Source organism: Halichoerus grypus, chromosome 6 (genome assembly GCF_964656455.1).
Source record: "Halichoerus grypus chromosome 6, mHalGry1.hap1.1, whole genome shotgun sequence".
Classification (NCBI taxonomy): Eukaryota; Metazoa; Chordata; class Mammalia; order Carnivora; family Phocidae; genus Halichoerus; species Halichoerus grypus.
In genome coordinates, this window is record NC_135717.1 from 35,856,938 (window position 1) to 35,874,156 (window position 17,219).

General features: G+C 40.4%; 1 protein-coding gene across 13 annotated transcripts in view; it reads right to left on the reverse strand.

Moving 5' to 3' along the window:
• Positions 1–17,219, reverse strand: part of RBFOX1 (RNA binding fox-1 homolog 1) — a 1,991,091-nt gene that overhangs the window by 1,387,442 nt on the left and 586,430 nt on the right. The window lies entirely within an intron of this gene.

The window sequence follows — 17,219 nt, forward strand, 5'->3', positions numbered from 1 at the left end:
GGTACTGTAGGTTTAATGGTTTCCCCAACCAGGTGCTTAGAGAAGTTAAAGCAATGCTTCTTTTCTGGGTCCCACCCTGGACTCACTGAGCCAGAAACTCTGCTTGCTTGTTTGTTTGGGGGTTGCTGTTTTTCTGGATAAACGTTTTAGGTGATTATGCTGCATAGGAAGGTCTGAGGGCTATTGAGTGATAATTTGCTGAAGGTCAGGAAAGGAGCCAGGATTTCTGGGCAGGTCTTCCTAATTTCATGGGATGTACCACTGCACTACCCTGCCTTCTAAGGGACAACTGGGAATGGACAAGGCCAGATTCTAGCCTTACACACTTGATCTGAGGCTCAGGTTCATTTTCCAGCCCACCCCTTTGATTGTTTTTGCATTTGCAGTATGGCTCCTCTTCCAAGTAGGGCTGTGAGATTTCCAAAAGTAGAGACCATGTTGCATGTGTTTGCTTTGTAACGTGAGCGTTTCCCAGTGCCTAACGAATAGCAGGCTCTATGGGAGTTCCTCTGCAATCCTGTCAGGCTAGGGTTTCTTCCAACATTAGAATAAAACAAAGAAAGGAAACTCCTAATGACAACTAGAATTTTTTAAAACATAATATTTTATCATCATTTGAGAAAATAAGTTTGCAAAATCCAGAAAGGCATCTCTGTCACTGGCCCCAGTAGATGATTTTGCAATTTGGGTTGGTTTTACCATATGCTTCCTTAGGACTCTCTTTGATAATAATATATTTGTATGTAAACAACTTTTTTCCTTTTATACTAGTCTCTTATCCTTCACTGATAGCACAATGAAGCCATAAATCTGGGTTAGTAACATTGTAATCATTTCCTCCAGAAACTGTTTACAATGGGAAAACCACCGAATTTAAATGTAATTGTCTAGCCGTGCAGGGAGATAAGATGGGTTGTAAAAAAGGTATTCTCAATTTAAAAGCAAATTATCAATAATGAGAGAAGAAATAAATGGCAGTTAATGGGAAGTTCTGTTGAAATATAATGTTTTGTGCAAATTCACTAACAGGAATTGTTTCTCTGTGCTCCTTCATTTTTATTCCAGAAGGGGAAAAAAATGAATGCAATCATTCAAGGCAAAAACACTGGCTGTTGTTTCATTAAAATGGGTAATCACTGGGTGCTTTTATTATTTTTAATATATATCTTTCTGTTGGAAATGAAATAAAACATATTTAACTATCTCAAAGTCAAGGTCAGAGTCGACTCTGACTTATTTTGGAGTAGAAATAAGCTTAGATATATGAGCATTGAGTATCAGCCATAACTTACTGGTACCTGTGTTGCCTTGTGGCGTAAGAAAGCTTTAATATGGGTGAGGAAGACATTCATTACAATTTAAAACAAAATTAGAGTAAAGATCAATATAGCATGCTATTATGCTATTCATTTGGAAAGTATTCATTTCTTTTTCACAGTGATCTCTCACATTCCAGGCAGAGTTTCTCTGTCATTCCTCCATTTGAGCCACTTCTAGGTAGTGAGGGATGCTGAATTAGACAGTCCCTGGGACAACCCAGGACCATGACCTTGCCCAGCTGTGGTGATAAAGAACATGGAGACTTTGGCTCCTCCTACTGGACATGAAAAATACTTTGCAATTTGTGATCTAAACATATGTCAAAATGTGTTCCATAAAGCTGGTAGGAATGACTTTGAAGCCTCATAGTTGGCTGAGAGTGCATAACCCTGCGCAAAGTGCTCAAGATCCATCTAAAGTGTAAATTTTATTCCTCACTTTCAAACTTAGGATCTTCCTATGGTTCCTCATGGCCCCCTAAGATAAAGTCTGTAGTCTTCTACATGGGTTACAAGCTTCTAGATTATCTGGCTCTCATTTTATGGTGACCCAATGATCTGGGGATAATCCTCTCTTACTTGTTTCCAATCCCTTGCATATGCTGTTTCTCCAACCTGGAAAACTCCTACAAATTCTCTTTTCCTGGATAGTTTATAACTTTTAGATCTCCATTTGGGCATCCCTTTCTCTCTGCCAACCCCAACCTCCCCACACACCCCTGCATACACACAGATAAGACCAGTGTCCCTCTTTTGAACTCCCTAAACACCTCTATTTATAATTTTATCATATCATTTGTCTTCACCTATTATAAATGTTCTCCTCCATTAGACTGAAAGGTCCTTGATGTCAAGGACTTTTCTTCAGTGCTTGGGGCTAAACATATAAATAAGTTCAATAAATGTTTGGTGAACCTTCCTTCTCCCTTATGGTCATCGTTGTCTAAATGGGATGACCTCTTTGAAGTAGGGTGAGATCAACGTGTTCATCCATTCATTTAGTCCTTCATTCTTTCAGCCATCAAACATGTACCTTACTCAAGGCTAGTCTCTCCTGTAAACCATTTCCTATATAAACCAGACAGTCTCTGCACTCAGGGAGCTTATACTCTAATAGGATAAGTAGGTACATAAATAAGTGATCTCAACAGTTTTGAAAGATTTAGGCGCATACTGAACAGAAGCATATAGCCAGACATTAGGGAAAGGGGAAGGTCAGGCAAAGCTTTCTATGGGAGATCACCTCTAAACAGAGAAGATAAGTAGGAATTACCCCAAATGTTGGGTGAAGGACATTCCTGGAGAAGAACACAGCTTAGGCGACTCTCTGAAGCAAAAGGGAGTATAACTCCTTTAAGGAACAGCAAATCTATTCAATATAAGTAGAGTCATGCTAAATTCAAGGGTCTGGAAAGCAGTGCAGAAGGCAAGGCAGTGAATAATGAAGCTGAAGATGGAGGCTAGGGCAAGCTCATAAAGGGCCCTGAATTGAAACAAAAGGCATGTTTGCCTTACCAAAAGGGAAATTTTGGGAGAATGACTCTAAAGCATGTCAAGACCTACCACCCATAATTTCAGTACCCATGGTCTGGACATTGTTCTGCCTTCACTGATGCTTCAATGATCATTTTACTGTTATCTTCTATCTGTTCAAGAACTTCTCCAGATGATCACTGTAAACATCTAGTGAATTCTAGGGATTCGTAGGTTACTCTAAAGTACTCTAGGATTTTTAGGATGATGAATGGTATATTAGGATAGGAGAAGGATGAAAAAAGCAAACTAAAAATAGTTGAAGTAATCAACCATCCTTCTGTTTCTCCTCCCAAAGGATACTTTTCAATAGCAGTCACTGAAGAGAGGATACTATATTCAAATTTATTTATAAATGACTCTGATTCAATAAAATTCTTTGCACAATCTTAGTATTCTGTAAGACCTGCCTTGCCCTCAAGTTCTCAGTCTTCAGGCTTACCTCAAAGCTTTATCACAGTCTGGGTCAACTAATGAACTAATTAAATAGTCTGAAGACCACAGGGGAATGGATTTCACCTCATATTCTCTATTCCCCCTTCAGTCATTGGGCACATGGCAGATACTCAATATACAGTTATTGATTGGTTGAACTAACTCACAATCTATCATGAAGTTCAGGAGTTTGATATTAACCAAAGCATTTTATAGTGAGAATGAGCCATCCAGTGTCTAGGAATGAGTTTCCTTTTTCTGAAAAGATACAAACTTTCACACTGTTTAAAAATGTCTTTGGGGGCACCTGGGTGGCTCAGTCGTTAAGCGTCTGCCTTCGGCTCAGGTCATGATCCCAGGGTCCTGGGATCGAGCCCCGCATCAGGCTCCCTGCTCGGCGGGAAGCCTGCTTCTCCCTCTCCCACTCCCCCTGCTTGTGTTCCCTCTCTCACTGTGTCTCTCTCTGTCAAATAAATAAAATCTTTAAAAAAAAAAAATGTCTTTGAAATAGTAAACATGATGGTTTCTCTGCTTCTCTCCTGCCTACATCCCCCAAATAATGATGATGATAGCAGTGATGGTAACATAAATAAGATTTTTAACAATCATGATGAAAAGAATAGCAAGAGAAATGAGAAGCATGTGGCATTTACTATAAAAGCTCTTGAATTGTATTATCTCATTTAATCTCATAGTACAACTCTAGGTGTAAGTAGCTTTATGTTTTCCTTTTTATAGATGAGAAAACCAAAGCTTAAAAGAAGGAGAAAGTTCAATGGCTTGGCCAGGCCCACAGAGCTAGTGAATGGTTAAGCCAGGACTCAAAATTAAGTCTGTTTTGTGTCAGACCTGGGTTCATGAAGCACAAATCATGATGTATCTTATCTTTCTGTTCATTAGAACTCATACATGATTTAGGTAGGCTTAGAGAATCATGTCAGTGATTTACCATCATGAAAGTAGAGATTCCTAATCTGTTGGTCTTGGAGTAAGAAAAATAAAAAGGGAGGTTCAGTGATCTGCAGAATGAAAGGGAGCCTGCTTATGTAAAAGGCATTTTGGAAACAAATATTTTGAGCATGGTCAGAATCAAGTGAACAAAGATTTCCAAATGTTTGGCCAATAATGAGTATAGAGACTAAGTTGTGTCCTTGGTTTAAGGTGGGCTAATTTATATGTCATTTAGTATGTCTTTAAAAAATACACTATCAGAGCATCTGGGTTACTCAGTTGGTTAAGCATCGGACTCTTGATTTCAGCACAGGTCATGATCTCAGGGTCATGATATTGAGCCCTGGGAGGGCTCAGTGCTGGTCATGGTGCCTGCTTGATTCTCTCTTCCACTGTCCCTCCCCCTCACTACCACTTGCACTGCTCTCTCACTAAAAAAACAAACAAAAAAAAAAAACAAAAAAAAACCACTATCAAAGATCTTTTTTTAAAGATTTTATTTATTTATTTGAGAGAGAGAGCACACACACGAGTGGAGGGAAGGGCAGAGGGAAAGGGAGATACAGACTCCCAGGACCCTGAGATCATGACCTGAGCTGAAGGCAGATGCCTAATCACTGAGCCACCAGGCACCCCTATCAAATATCTTGAAGAAAGAAGTGGATAAAGCTCTGGAGTAACAGATTCTGTTTTCATATCAGGTATCTATTACTTAATAGCAATGTGAACTAAGCAAGATTTTTTAAACATCACTAATCCTCCACTTTCGTTTGTGTAAAATAGAAAAAAAGAAAAGAAAAAAATAGGGATGATGATGATGATAAAAATAATGAAGACATAATTAATATATTACTAGCAACTATTAATACAGAGGATATCAAATCTGACCCACATCCTCAAGCATGATAATTCTAGGCTCTTTTTAAGTGATTAGTTTAGGAATTATCATAGGGTCCATGTCATCTGATCCAGGAAAAGGTGGTTGATAGACTTACTGAAAACATTTTTCTTGACTCAAATGAAAACCATAGAAAAGGTTTTTTTCCCTTATTCCAGAGGTTTCCTTGTGTAGTTATGATCTCTGGACTTGCCATAAATACCTTACAACCAGCCTGAGGATGACAGAGCAGGAAAGAATAAAGAACCAGTAACATCTATGAGATTGAGGAGCTGCTAAGTCAGTCAACATTCAAAACTACCATACAAATGCATTCTCTGTTCCTTGTGATGATGTAATCCCTTATTGTGTAAACTTGTTTAAGATTGTATGTGGCCTAAAGCAGGGTTTCTCAAACTTAGCACTACTAACATTTTGGATCAGATAACCCCTTGTGGTGGTGGGGCTATCTGTGCCCTGTGGGATGTTTAGCAGCATCCTTGGCCTCTACTCGCTCAATGCTAGAAGCACTCCCTGACTGTCTAACACCCCCTAATCCCTCCTACCAATTCTGAGAACCAGAAATGTCTCCAGATATTTCCATACTCTCCCTGGGGGGCAAAATCACCCAGGGTAAGGTCCACTGATCTAAAGCATCCTCATCAATATAGTGATAGCAGTAGTACTACCACTAGTAATAGTAGTGATGCAGTAATAATGATTAGCATTTACTCAGGTTTACTATGTACCAAGCATCATGGTCAAAACCTCCACTCATATTCTCATGGACCCCTCATAACAATTTCATAAACCAGGTTTTATTATTATCTTCATTTTACACATGAAGAAACTGAGGTCCAGAAAAATGAAGAAACTTGCTCACAGTCACCAAGCTATTAAGTTGTTGTTTTAGGGTTCAGACCAAGGTGTCAAGAATTAAATGGTATAACCCCAGAGAAGCCCCTCAGCATCAAGCCTGGCACATGAGAACTGCTCAGATGAAATGAGTGGTGACTTCCACATAAAAGCTATACAGCAGGGTCAAGCTGAAGAAATGCAATGTGGTCTTGGCAATTCCGTTGCTTTCTGCACTTTGATTATTCCATCTCACTCCTCTAGATGCTTCATATTGGGCTGAGTGTTCTGACCAACACCCAGACTGCCTTAAACTAACAAAGAGAACAAACTCACCACAATCCTCAATGACCTGTCGAGGCAGTTTGTGCGGAGCTGACCACAACGTCCTTTCTTCCAGCTTTGAAAGTAAGTTCTGAGTCTGAGTGGCCATTAGCAAAAGGCACTTGCCAATTTCACTCACTCAAGACTGAATGGTGAATTGGGAGTTTTATTCTCCCACTAGATAAGGTAATAAGTAATTATATCCCTGCTTAGGACTTGAGGGAAAAGGAGGGGAAAAAATTTTTTTTGAGAACTTTCTCTTTGCCAAACCTCAGACATGACATCTAGCCTCAGGGAAGCCCTGTTGGGTAGGTACTATTAGTATTCCCATATTTCAGATAAGGAAACTGAGGCTCAGAGGAAGAAAAAGGCAAATTTTCAAAGCTTACAAAACTAGCAGTCTGATTTCAGGGCCATGGCATGCTTTGCTGCATCTCCAAAATCTCTCTTTAGGTACAGAATGTCCAAAGGCCATGAGACAGAAAAATTGTGTACATATTCTAAAGTCCTACTAAAAATATATGTATTTTTTAAAAATGTAAACAGTACTTTGAATAGTTCCAGTAAAGTCAACCATGAAGTTTGAAAGTGAGACTTAAGAAAAAATAAAAGTTGTAAGTCAATGAGGTGTAAATAGTTAATGAATTTATAATCAGAACATAAATAGTTTTGCCTTAATGTACTAACACCTCAGGGGGAAAAAATGTTCCATGTATTAGCAGCACAGAGTATTGAAAATCGATTTCTTTCAAATGCACTTACTTTAAGTCCTAGTCATTTTATTACAAATGGATAAGTAAAGATACTTAAGCCACTTAGGATGAAATATGCAATCTTACAAGGAAGAATATGCATTTGCAGTGGTTACTGGTGGGTTATAGATGCTCCGAGAAATAAAATATCTGTAAATCATGGTCAAAGTATGCATTACTATGCTCTCCATTTACACACTTATTATTTCTACTTATTCCTTATACTTCTATTAAGAGGCACAAATCTGTGAATTAAAAAGAATCACTGGGAATATCTTTCAAGACTATATAGTAGTTAGTATGAGGAAATAACAGAAAATAGCTAAAATTTGGGATTCGAACTATAACCATCTAGAGGATACAGTTTGGGCATTTGGTAAAAAGTGAACTCTTCCTTGAAGCATGTTTGCATGCCTTCTTTGGTTTTCCTTTCTCTGAGTTTCCCCACAGCATTACTCTAGGCTTGGCTCAAAATGCTCTGCTGCACGACGTGGATGGAACTGGAGGGTATTATGCTGAGCGAAATAAGTCAAACAGAGAAAGACATGTATCATATGACCTCACTGATATGAGGAATTCTTAATCTCAGGAAACAAACTGAGGGTTGCTGGAGTGGGGGGTGGGGTGGGAGGGATGGGGTGACTGGGTGATGGACACTGGGGAGGGTATGTGCTCTGGTAAGCGCTGTGAATTGTGCAAGACTGTTGAATCTCAGATCTGTACCTCTGAAACAAATAATGCAATATATGTTAAGAAAGAAAAAAAGAAGAAGAAGAATGTAGCAGGAGGGGAAGAATGAAGGGAGGGAAATCGGAGGGGGAGAAGAACCATGAGAGACGATGGACTCTGAAAAACAAACTGAGGGTTCTAGAGGGGAGGGGGGTGGGAGGATGGGTTAGCCTGGTGATGGGTATTGAGGAGGGCACGTTCTGCATGGAGCACTGGGTGTTATGCACAAACAATGAATCATGGAACACTATATCTAAAACTAATGATGTAATGTATGGGGATTAACATAACAATAAAAAAATTTTAAAAAAAAGCTCTGCTGCATTAATCTATAGATACTCTTTTGGGTTTTCCCAGAAGAAGACCCTGAGACAAATATTTGAGTGCATGTAAATTTGGGAGGCAAACCGAGGAAACAATGGCCAGGGAGTGGGAAAGTAAGTTAGGGAAGGGAGAGGAGACAACAAAAAGTGTATTGTCAAGCTGTTATCACAGTGATTAACTGGAGATTATTCCCACTAAAGAATTCTGGAAGCCAGGGTAGAAATGCCCCCTATGGTTATTCCACCCAGGGTTCAAAGAAGCTTGAGTATTTATACAATTATTCATGTTGGCCATTGCTTAAGGGTTAGTTGAGGATGGTAGTGTATTAACCCAATGCCACTTCAGCCTTCCTTGGGCACAGGAAGTGTGGAATCTAGTGGTCAGAGAAAATCCTTAGGCAATGGTGCTGATATTTGGAAGCCCAGAATGCATGTATGTAATGCTAAACACTTAGGGACTGGGACAGGAGTCTGAGGGTGTGGGGCAATGACAATATCTTCTATATTCTCAATGTCCCCAAGAAGAAAAAAGGGGACATATTGGCTTTGCAGGCACAGTCAATGATGTGCCCTGTAGGAAGGGAAAGAAACTGTACCTTTCATTACCTATGAAGCTCCACTGATCCAGTGTCCAAATGTCCTGTGGTTGTCAAACCAGGGTATATATAAAAATTCTCTCTGATGTTTACCAAAATTCAGATCCTGGGCACCATTCTACAGATTCTGATTCACAAAGTCTGGAATGAGACCTGGGAATTTGATTTTTCAAATTACACACACACACACACACACACACACACACACACACACACACACACGTATTCCTACCACAGGTGTGCCAAGTACCTGTGTGATTAGTCCAACAGCAGAATGACTTGTGGATAGGGTTGGAAGCGGGGAGAGAATGGGAATTCAACATTTAAAGATCTGAGGGTTCTGTGCATGGGTATTTCCCTTCTCTGTGAAAACACAATTGTTTGCTGTGCTCTCAAACTCACAGAAAAGAGGTAATTGTTAGTAAGATTCTGAAGCACTGATTATGCACCATGAAAATATTAAAATGTACAGGTATTTTGCAAGGAGCCCCTGGGACCACTCACGAAGTGCCATTTCGGAGTCTCTGTAACCATAAGTAGGACTAAGAAACAGTGATGTAATGCATTAGTGAGAATAAACAAATTAGGCTTCAGGAGCCTCCGTTCCTGTCCCAGGTAGGCAGCGTGGAGGCAGTCAAGCCTTGCTGAACCAGTTTCTTTGCATGAAAGCCCTACTTAACTCACTGGTGTGAGGATAAAGTATAAACAAGTGAAAAGGCATTGGCAGTTTTAGGTGGTAGACCAACGTATACCAAAAAAGTTGACCATCATTCCTTTTTGATAGGTCTTTTTTAGACAGTACGAAGTGGTAGCAATCCTGGAAGCACTGTTGAAGAATGGTCCGGACCTGGCATTTGCATGAGAAGTTCTTTTATTAATAGACAAAAGGGGGGGAAAGGCAAAGCATAAACCATATATGCTTGATGATAACATGTAGAATTTTCTACAATTCCTCTCTATTTTTAGTTCAAAAAGTATTTTGCAGATGTCAGCAACCATTACTAGATGACAAAAGAAAGGGTAACCAACTCAAAAGACTGTCAGTGAAAAGGCCATCAGTCTATTTGATTTCTCTACCTCTTCCTGCTTTGATTCGTCTCCATGTTCAAAAGCTCCAAGACTAGCTTGCTTGCCATTATTCCGTAAGGCAATTAAGCGACTTGGCAATAAAAGCAACCACATTTTTCTGGAGTAGTTCACAGAGAATACAGAACAGAACAGCACAGGACAGATGTTGAACCAAAATGTAAGTACTTATCTGAACACACGTCTCAGTGCCAAGGCTAAATGCCCTGCTGGAGTGCCTTGCTTCCATCTTTCCACCCCTCCTCCAGGATCTTTCTCCACCAGTTAATCGCTCCCTCTGCTCTGTCTTCAGACTCTCCTGGCTGTCAGGATGTAAATATGCTGAAGCTCACTTACATTAACCCTCCTCTCCCAACTCTTCCTCAACCTTAATGGCACTATTACTTTGGGTCTACCTCTATTACCGATCTAACCGTGTTTATCACCTCCATTTCTCCATCATCCAATGACCTACTGCAATCTGCTTTTTCTGTTCATACAATTCCACTGAAGCTATGATCTTAGCATCTTCTTAACTGATGACTGCCCTCCCTGACCTACCCCATGGCCATGTTCAGTCCTTAATCTTGGTTGCTATCTCTTCATCATCTGATGTATTGACAGTCCCTTGACACCTCTCTCTGGTTTCAGAAATACCCCTTCCTGGCATCTTCCTGCCTCTGAGCTGCTCCATAATAATCTCTTTTTCTATCTACTCTGCCTAGAACCACCCTCCTTAAAGGCATCCCACTCTTTTACACACTTCTCTAAAGTCACTTCCTATGTGCCACTTATGTCCCCATAGCTGCCAGATCCTGAAGGTCTCTCCACCCTTCAACTCTCAGCTAAGTTTCCACCCCTATGTCTCAAGCACCCTACATACCATTGTTATCTGGCTATTTGCCAAGCATCTGGGGCTGCTGTTTATAATGAATCTATTCACTTATTCTACAAGTATTTATCGATTGCCTACTATGTATATAACATAAAATAGGAACTAAATCCCACTGTAATATTTATCTCAAATGCATAACTATTTACTCCAAAATTTAGCAGCTCAAAACAGAAAACATTAACTCATAGTATCTATGAATCAGGATGTGGGCACAGCTTAATAGGTGCCTCTGGCTTAAGTCTCTAAGAAGGCTGCAAACTGTCAGTTGTGGCTGTAGTTTCATCTCAAGAGTCAACTATGGAAGGATCTGCTCCCACAACTCACTCATGCAATTGTTGGAAGGATTCTGTTCTTCACAGGTTCTTGGACTGAGAGTTTGTTGGCTGGTGTTCAACCTCAGTTCCTAGCCTCTTAGTTGGGCAGCTCACAACATGGCAGCTGCTTCCCTCAAGAAAGAAAGGGGCACCCAAAAGGGAAGTCACTGTCTTTTTATGACCCAATTTTGAAAGTGATATCTCATTATTTCTGTCATATTCCACACATTTGAAGTGAATCAAGAAGTCCACTCCATACCTACAGAGAAGAGGTTACCCAAGAATGCAGATTCCAGGAGAGAGGGATAATTTAGTGTCATCTTAGGTGCTATCATATTCTCATTCCCAGGAACGTATAATCCTAAATGGATGGCGCAGACATGAGAAGAAAGGATGCATCAGTGTCATGGGTGGGGGCTTGCAAGCCATGCATGCAACTCAACATGTTGGATAGGAAGTCTTATTTCCTCTTTCAGTTCTCTTCGGTTCCCTTCATTTCCACTCACTGCATCTTATCTTTCGTCTGGACTGGTACACTAGCCTCTTAACTGGTCTTCTTGTGAAAAACCTTTCCCTGCCCATGCTCCATTCTCTAGATATCCAAGAACAATGTTTTAAATACTTTGTCAGGTCTCTCTCTTCCCCTTCCAAGTTACAGAAACTCAACTCAACCCAGTATAAACTAGAAACATGACTTATTGACACATGTGGGTAAAAGTTCCAAAGCACACTGGTTTTAGGCACTACTGGAACCAAATGCTCAAACAATGAAGATCATTCTCTCTTTGTCTCTTGTTCCTACTTTCCTCTATTTTGGTGTCCTTCTTGGCCCACTCTTTAATTGCTGTGTCAAGATGTCCTCCAATAAGTCCAGACTTGAAGATAGTATTCTACCAAACTAGTAACCCCAGCAGAAGGAGAATGTCTTTTATTCCTAGAATGTGCCCCCACTGACCTGGATGAGATCACATGCCCACCACTGAACTAATCACATGATGAGGTGGATACCAGTGCTCTGGTTAGCCAGATCAATGGACCCAAAGTATGAGTTCAACCCCACCTAAACCACCAGTCTCAGAATGGTGGACAGGTAATACCCCAAAGAAAATGGGGGTGCTATTACCAGGTAGTGAACAATCAAATAAGCCATACAACACAAATATTAACACACCACTTATCTAATTAATAAACTCATTGCTTCTCCATTACCTATGGGATAAAGTCTAAACATTTTTCTTGGCACATAAGACTCTCCATGAACTGGCCCAAGCGTGCCCTTATAGCCTTATCTGCCATGCAGTCTAATTTCACCTACAAAGAACTACACAATGTTCTCTAAATAGTCTATGTTCTGCCATACCATTGTAACCCCTTTGCCTGAAGTGCTAAACTTCTATTTCACTGGCTGTTGAACCATATTTCTACCTCAAGACCCAGCTCAAATGCCATCATCCTGCTTTTTTTTTTTAAAGATTTTATTTATTTATTTATTTGACAGAGAGAGAGACAGCAAGAGAGGGAACACAAGCAGGAAGAGTGGGAGAGGGAGAAGCAGGCTCCCCGCTGAGCAGGGAGCCCGATGCAGGGCTCGATCCCAGGACCCTGGGATCATGACCTGAGCCGAAGGCAGACGCTTAATGACTGAGCCACCCAGGTGCCCCAATGCCATCATCCTTCTAAAAAACCTACCCCATTTCTCCTAGATGAATCAGTTGCTCCTTTCCCAAGAAATTGTGTAAATGTCTCTATTTAACACTGGTTCTCAACAGGGGCTGCAATGTTCCCCAGGGGATGTTTGGCAGTGTCTAGTGACATTTTTGGTTATCATCACTGGAGGGAGGATTATTCTGGCATCTAGTGGGTAGAGGCCAGGGATGCTGCTCAACATTCTACAGTGAACAGGCAGCCCCCGCAACAAAGAATGATCTAGCCCCAAATGTCAGCAGTGCCAAAGTTGAAAACCTCTGCTCTATTGTAACAGTTAATGCCTTGTATTTTAATTATCAATTTCCTATCTTCCCAAGTAGATCCTGAGCTTCTCAGGGGCAGGGACACTGTCACATTTGTCAATGTACTCCCAGCACTAGCAGGTGCCTGGCCCATAGCAGATGCCCAATAAACATTGGCAGAATGACTGAGGAAGGGAATGAGTGTCCAGATGGGCTCATGAAACATTATCCAAGAAACTGAATTCCTGGAAGGCATGATGGTTCCTTAAATGGCTATTGTATTAGAAAATTTCAGCTGCAGGGTGTGTTTCCTTCCCCTTTTTAAGAATAAATTTGAAAGAAAAGTTTCTGAATGCAAAGTCATATGATTCTCTCTGCAAAGCAAGCTTGTGTATTACTATCTGTACTTCTCAAGCTACCAAATATTAAGCAATGGCCTCTTGGCTTCCTCTCCCTTCTAAAGGCAGAGGAAATAACGATAGCTCCATTAAAATGTACAGCCTTCCCATAGCTCAGAAAAAGTTTTTTTTCCCAACAAAACAAAATTTCATGGCCTTTCCCCCATCCAATCTTGGTTTAAAACAAGGCCGTGTGTGTGATATCTTCATCTAAGGCATTGCACGCTTGACTAAGGAATGCACACATCATCAGGAGCTCAGTACCCATGTAAGGTCTAACACGTTTCTCAGAAAGGACATTCAAATGTCAGATGGAATGATTTACACCGCATGTCAATAAAAAGAACTCTGAGGTTCAGCAAGTCAATAAAGCTTATTAGAACAATCTTAGGGCTGAGTATCAATGTACCCTGATGAGGACCTCTGAAGTCAGACACCACTAACTCAAGGCAACTGGCATTAAATAGACCATTCTGGAGGGAGAAATGAAATTAAAAGCTTCCGTTATTTTGGGAATTCATGTTGACTTAATAATATACAAGAAGCTGGAGAAATTTGTGTTTATATTCCCATAGTTAAAATCTGGACATTCATTTGCTTAAGCTCCCATATAATGAAAATCTCCAATATGCCAAGCATTATATCAAGTATATCATACTTACTCATTTTTATTTACCAACACTTATGTAGTGCTTTTTATGTACCAGTCTCCTATATCTTTTCAAATATGAACTTTTAATCCTCATTATGACCCTATGAGACTGGTATAAGATTATCTCCACTTTGTAGATAAGGAAACTGAGGCTTAAAGAAGCAAAGTAAAATGTTCAAGATCACCTAGCTAGTAAGCACAGAGCCTTCATTCAAATCAAGGCAGTGAGTCTCTGGAGTCAGCGTTGCAAACGACTGTGCAACACTGCCTTGTATGTATTACCTGTGGTCTTCTCAATAACTCTTAACCCAAATTTTGGCCTGCCTGGTATTTCAAAATTAACATTTATTTTCTAACACTTTCAAATCAAGAGACTACATACACAAGCTGGATTTCTGGATTCTCTTTACAAATCAAAGTGTCTGGTCACCTGAGCCTGCTTTCTTGCATGGTCATGGTGGGAACTGAGAAGAGGCTTCAGGCTGGGTACAGACCCACTTCACTCATTTGAGACACTTGCCTGGTCCCTGACATTTGAGTTTGAGACCCTGGCTTAGCTGTTTTGTAGATGAAGCTACTAAGCCCAAGGGAGGTTGAGGAACTTGTCCAAGGCCCCAGATCTAATATCAACATAGACTAATACCAACAAAGCCATCATTATCCCTAGGTCTCAAGGAACAAGAGGGTGAGGGGGAGTCATAAAGTAAACTCAGAAAGTCAGAACTGTTCAGAACAGGTGCTTGAGAAAAGAAATACTGACCTTCAGGTAAAGGGCACAGGAAATCTCAGAGAGGGCGCCAGAGGAACAAATACCCTGACCTCATTCTTATCCTTCCCTCTGATTTCTAGCCAGGATGCCCTCCAATGGCCAGATCCAAATGGCCACTAGAGGACCCAGGATCTTGTTACTGCAGAGCAGAGAACAGGGTGAAGGAAGCTGGAGCATACATACAGCAGGTAAGAGAGGCTTAACATACAACTCCCATGGATCCTGAAAACCATGCTTTTTCTACTTCCTCGGCTCTAACCCATTCAATCAACATACTAGTCTAATAATACTAAAGATAATAACAAACACAAATATAGTGATTAAGATGTGCCAGGCACACTTCTAAGAACTTTACAAAAATTAACTCATTTCTCTAAGTGCCCGCTATGTGCTAGGAATGGAGTCCTCTCTGGAAACTCTTAAGGGTAGGGGAATGAGACACTGGCAGAGATCTTAGCGATCTTCTCTCAAGTATGGGGTCAGATCATGTTATCACATCTTCAGCCTTTCTTCCAAACTTAGGGGCAAAGACTTCCTATTTTAAAAGAAAGGGAATCAAAAGTAGTTGAAAATGCAAAGGTGCAGCCCGTGCTGAATAGGAGTCCTACTAAGTAGTATACCTATCTATAGTTAACCACTTCTTCTGATTCCCATGTCAAAACTTCTCTTCCACTTATGACTCCCTTAGTTCTTAATAGTTGATTAGCTTACTAGCCTAGAATGAAAAACATGTAAAGGACACAGCAGTTAACAACAGCTTAAGAACTATAGATCCTTCAGGCTTAAAGAATTAGGGGAAGCAGTTGAGGTAGGACTTAGGGGTTCTGAGTCCCTTTGGATATTTCATTTAGCATAGTGCAATATTTCCTAAATGTCAGTCATCCTGTGCCACCCTCATGGTTTCTGCCATATTTGTACCAGCTGTACTATTATATACTCAATATTTTTATTAAAATTGGAAGTGTCTTTTTTTAAATTAATGTATTTTTAAATTCAAACATTATCCTAAATTAAAAACTAATATTGTTCTAATATGTATTTAAGCAAACATATAACCACTAAAATGAATAATCTTGTTGGTGAAGTATCTAAAACCCATCTTGTATAACACACACATGCATATATTAGAAAATGGCAGCACAGAGGTTAAAATCATGGGCCCCAGGGTCAGACAAAACTGGGTTCAAGTCCCAATTCCATCACTCAGGAAAGTTTGCCCTATACAACTTTGCTAAGGATTAAATAATTTGTGCAGGGTACTTACTATGCCTTGCCCATGGAAGACACTCAGAAAATATTACCTTTCAGAGCTCCAAAAGCCACACCATTAATGGTTTCTTACATCACCTAGACCTTGGTGCCTGTAAACCAATAATACTTAAACCCTGAGAGGAAAGTGACAATCTAGAGAAAAAAACATCTCATTGGGGATTCTCAGAATTCCAGGACCCACACAGCAGCTGGACAGCTCCAGACTCCCAGGTAGCAGAGCATAGGGTTTTCATCATGTGCAAAAGAGGGTTTCCCAATCAATCAGATACTGCTGCCACTTGCTAACGAGAATTTACCTGTGATTTATAAAAAGGAAAACAGAGGCTAGGAGATTTCAATGAACATTGACATATTTATCCATCCATCCATCCACCCACCCATCTACCCATTCAACAAATATTGAGTTGACTCCATTTCCAAGCACTGTTTTAGGGGCTGAATATACAATATTGAGCAGAGTCAAGTAAATGTAGTTCTTAACCTCATAGTGCTTACAAGATAGAAGTCATAGACAAGCATGCATGGGACCACATTTTTATACTCCCCAGAATTTTTTCAGGCCCACCAATCCCCTGTGCGTTGGCCCTTTCCTCAATGGGAAGTCCAGCCTCCACTACTGCCGCATCTCCTAACAATCCTTGGCTGCTACAGCCTCCCTTAGGTTGGGCTCTGCCATGACCTTCATCATACCTGCCATGATTTCACAATCCAAGCACAATCCAACCAGACTCATGAAACCTATGGTTCCTCCTACTGCTTTTGGGTTTATAAGAAGTATTACACTGTGAAGCATGGGATCTTGGCTTCCCCAGGAGCTGCCCTAAGGAGCTGGGTAATATACCTTGTAAATACAGGTGTGTTCATTCTCCCATGGAGCGAATTTGGCCAATTAAAGGAGATTGAAAGACCATAGCAGACCTATTCTTCTCCCTTTCAACAAACTGTTCCAAGGTATGGTAGTCCCATACAGCCTACCCTGGAGACCACCCATGTAATGGAGCAGCTCACCATAGTTTCCTATAAAGCTGTGGCCAGCTCAGTAGCACACTGTTTTGTATATGCTTGCAGTCTTTCCTGCCTCACTTCCCTTTTTCCTTCATTTTAGCTGTCCTGGCATTGTATGTCTCTATAAAGCCTTAGCATGTAAGTATTATTTCAGGTCCTATTTTTAAGGGAACTTGAACTTAAAAAAAATAAAATAATCATACAAA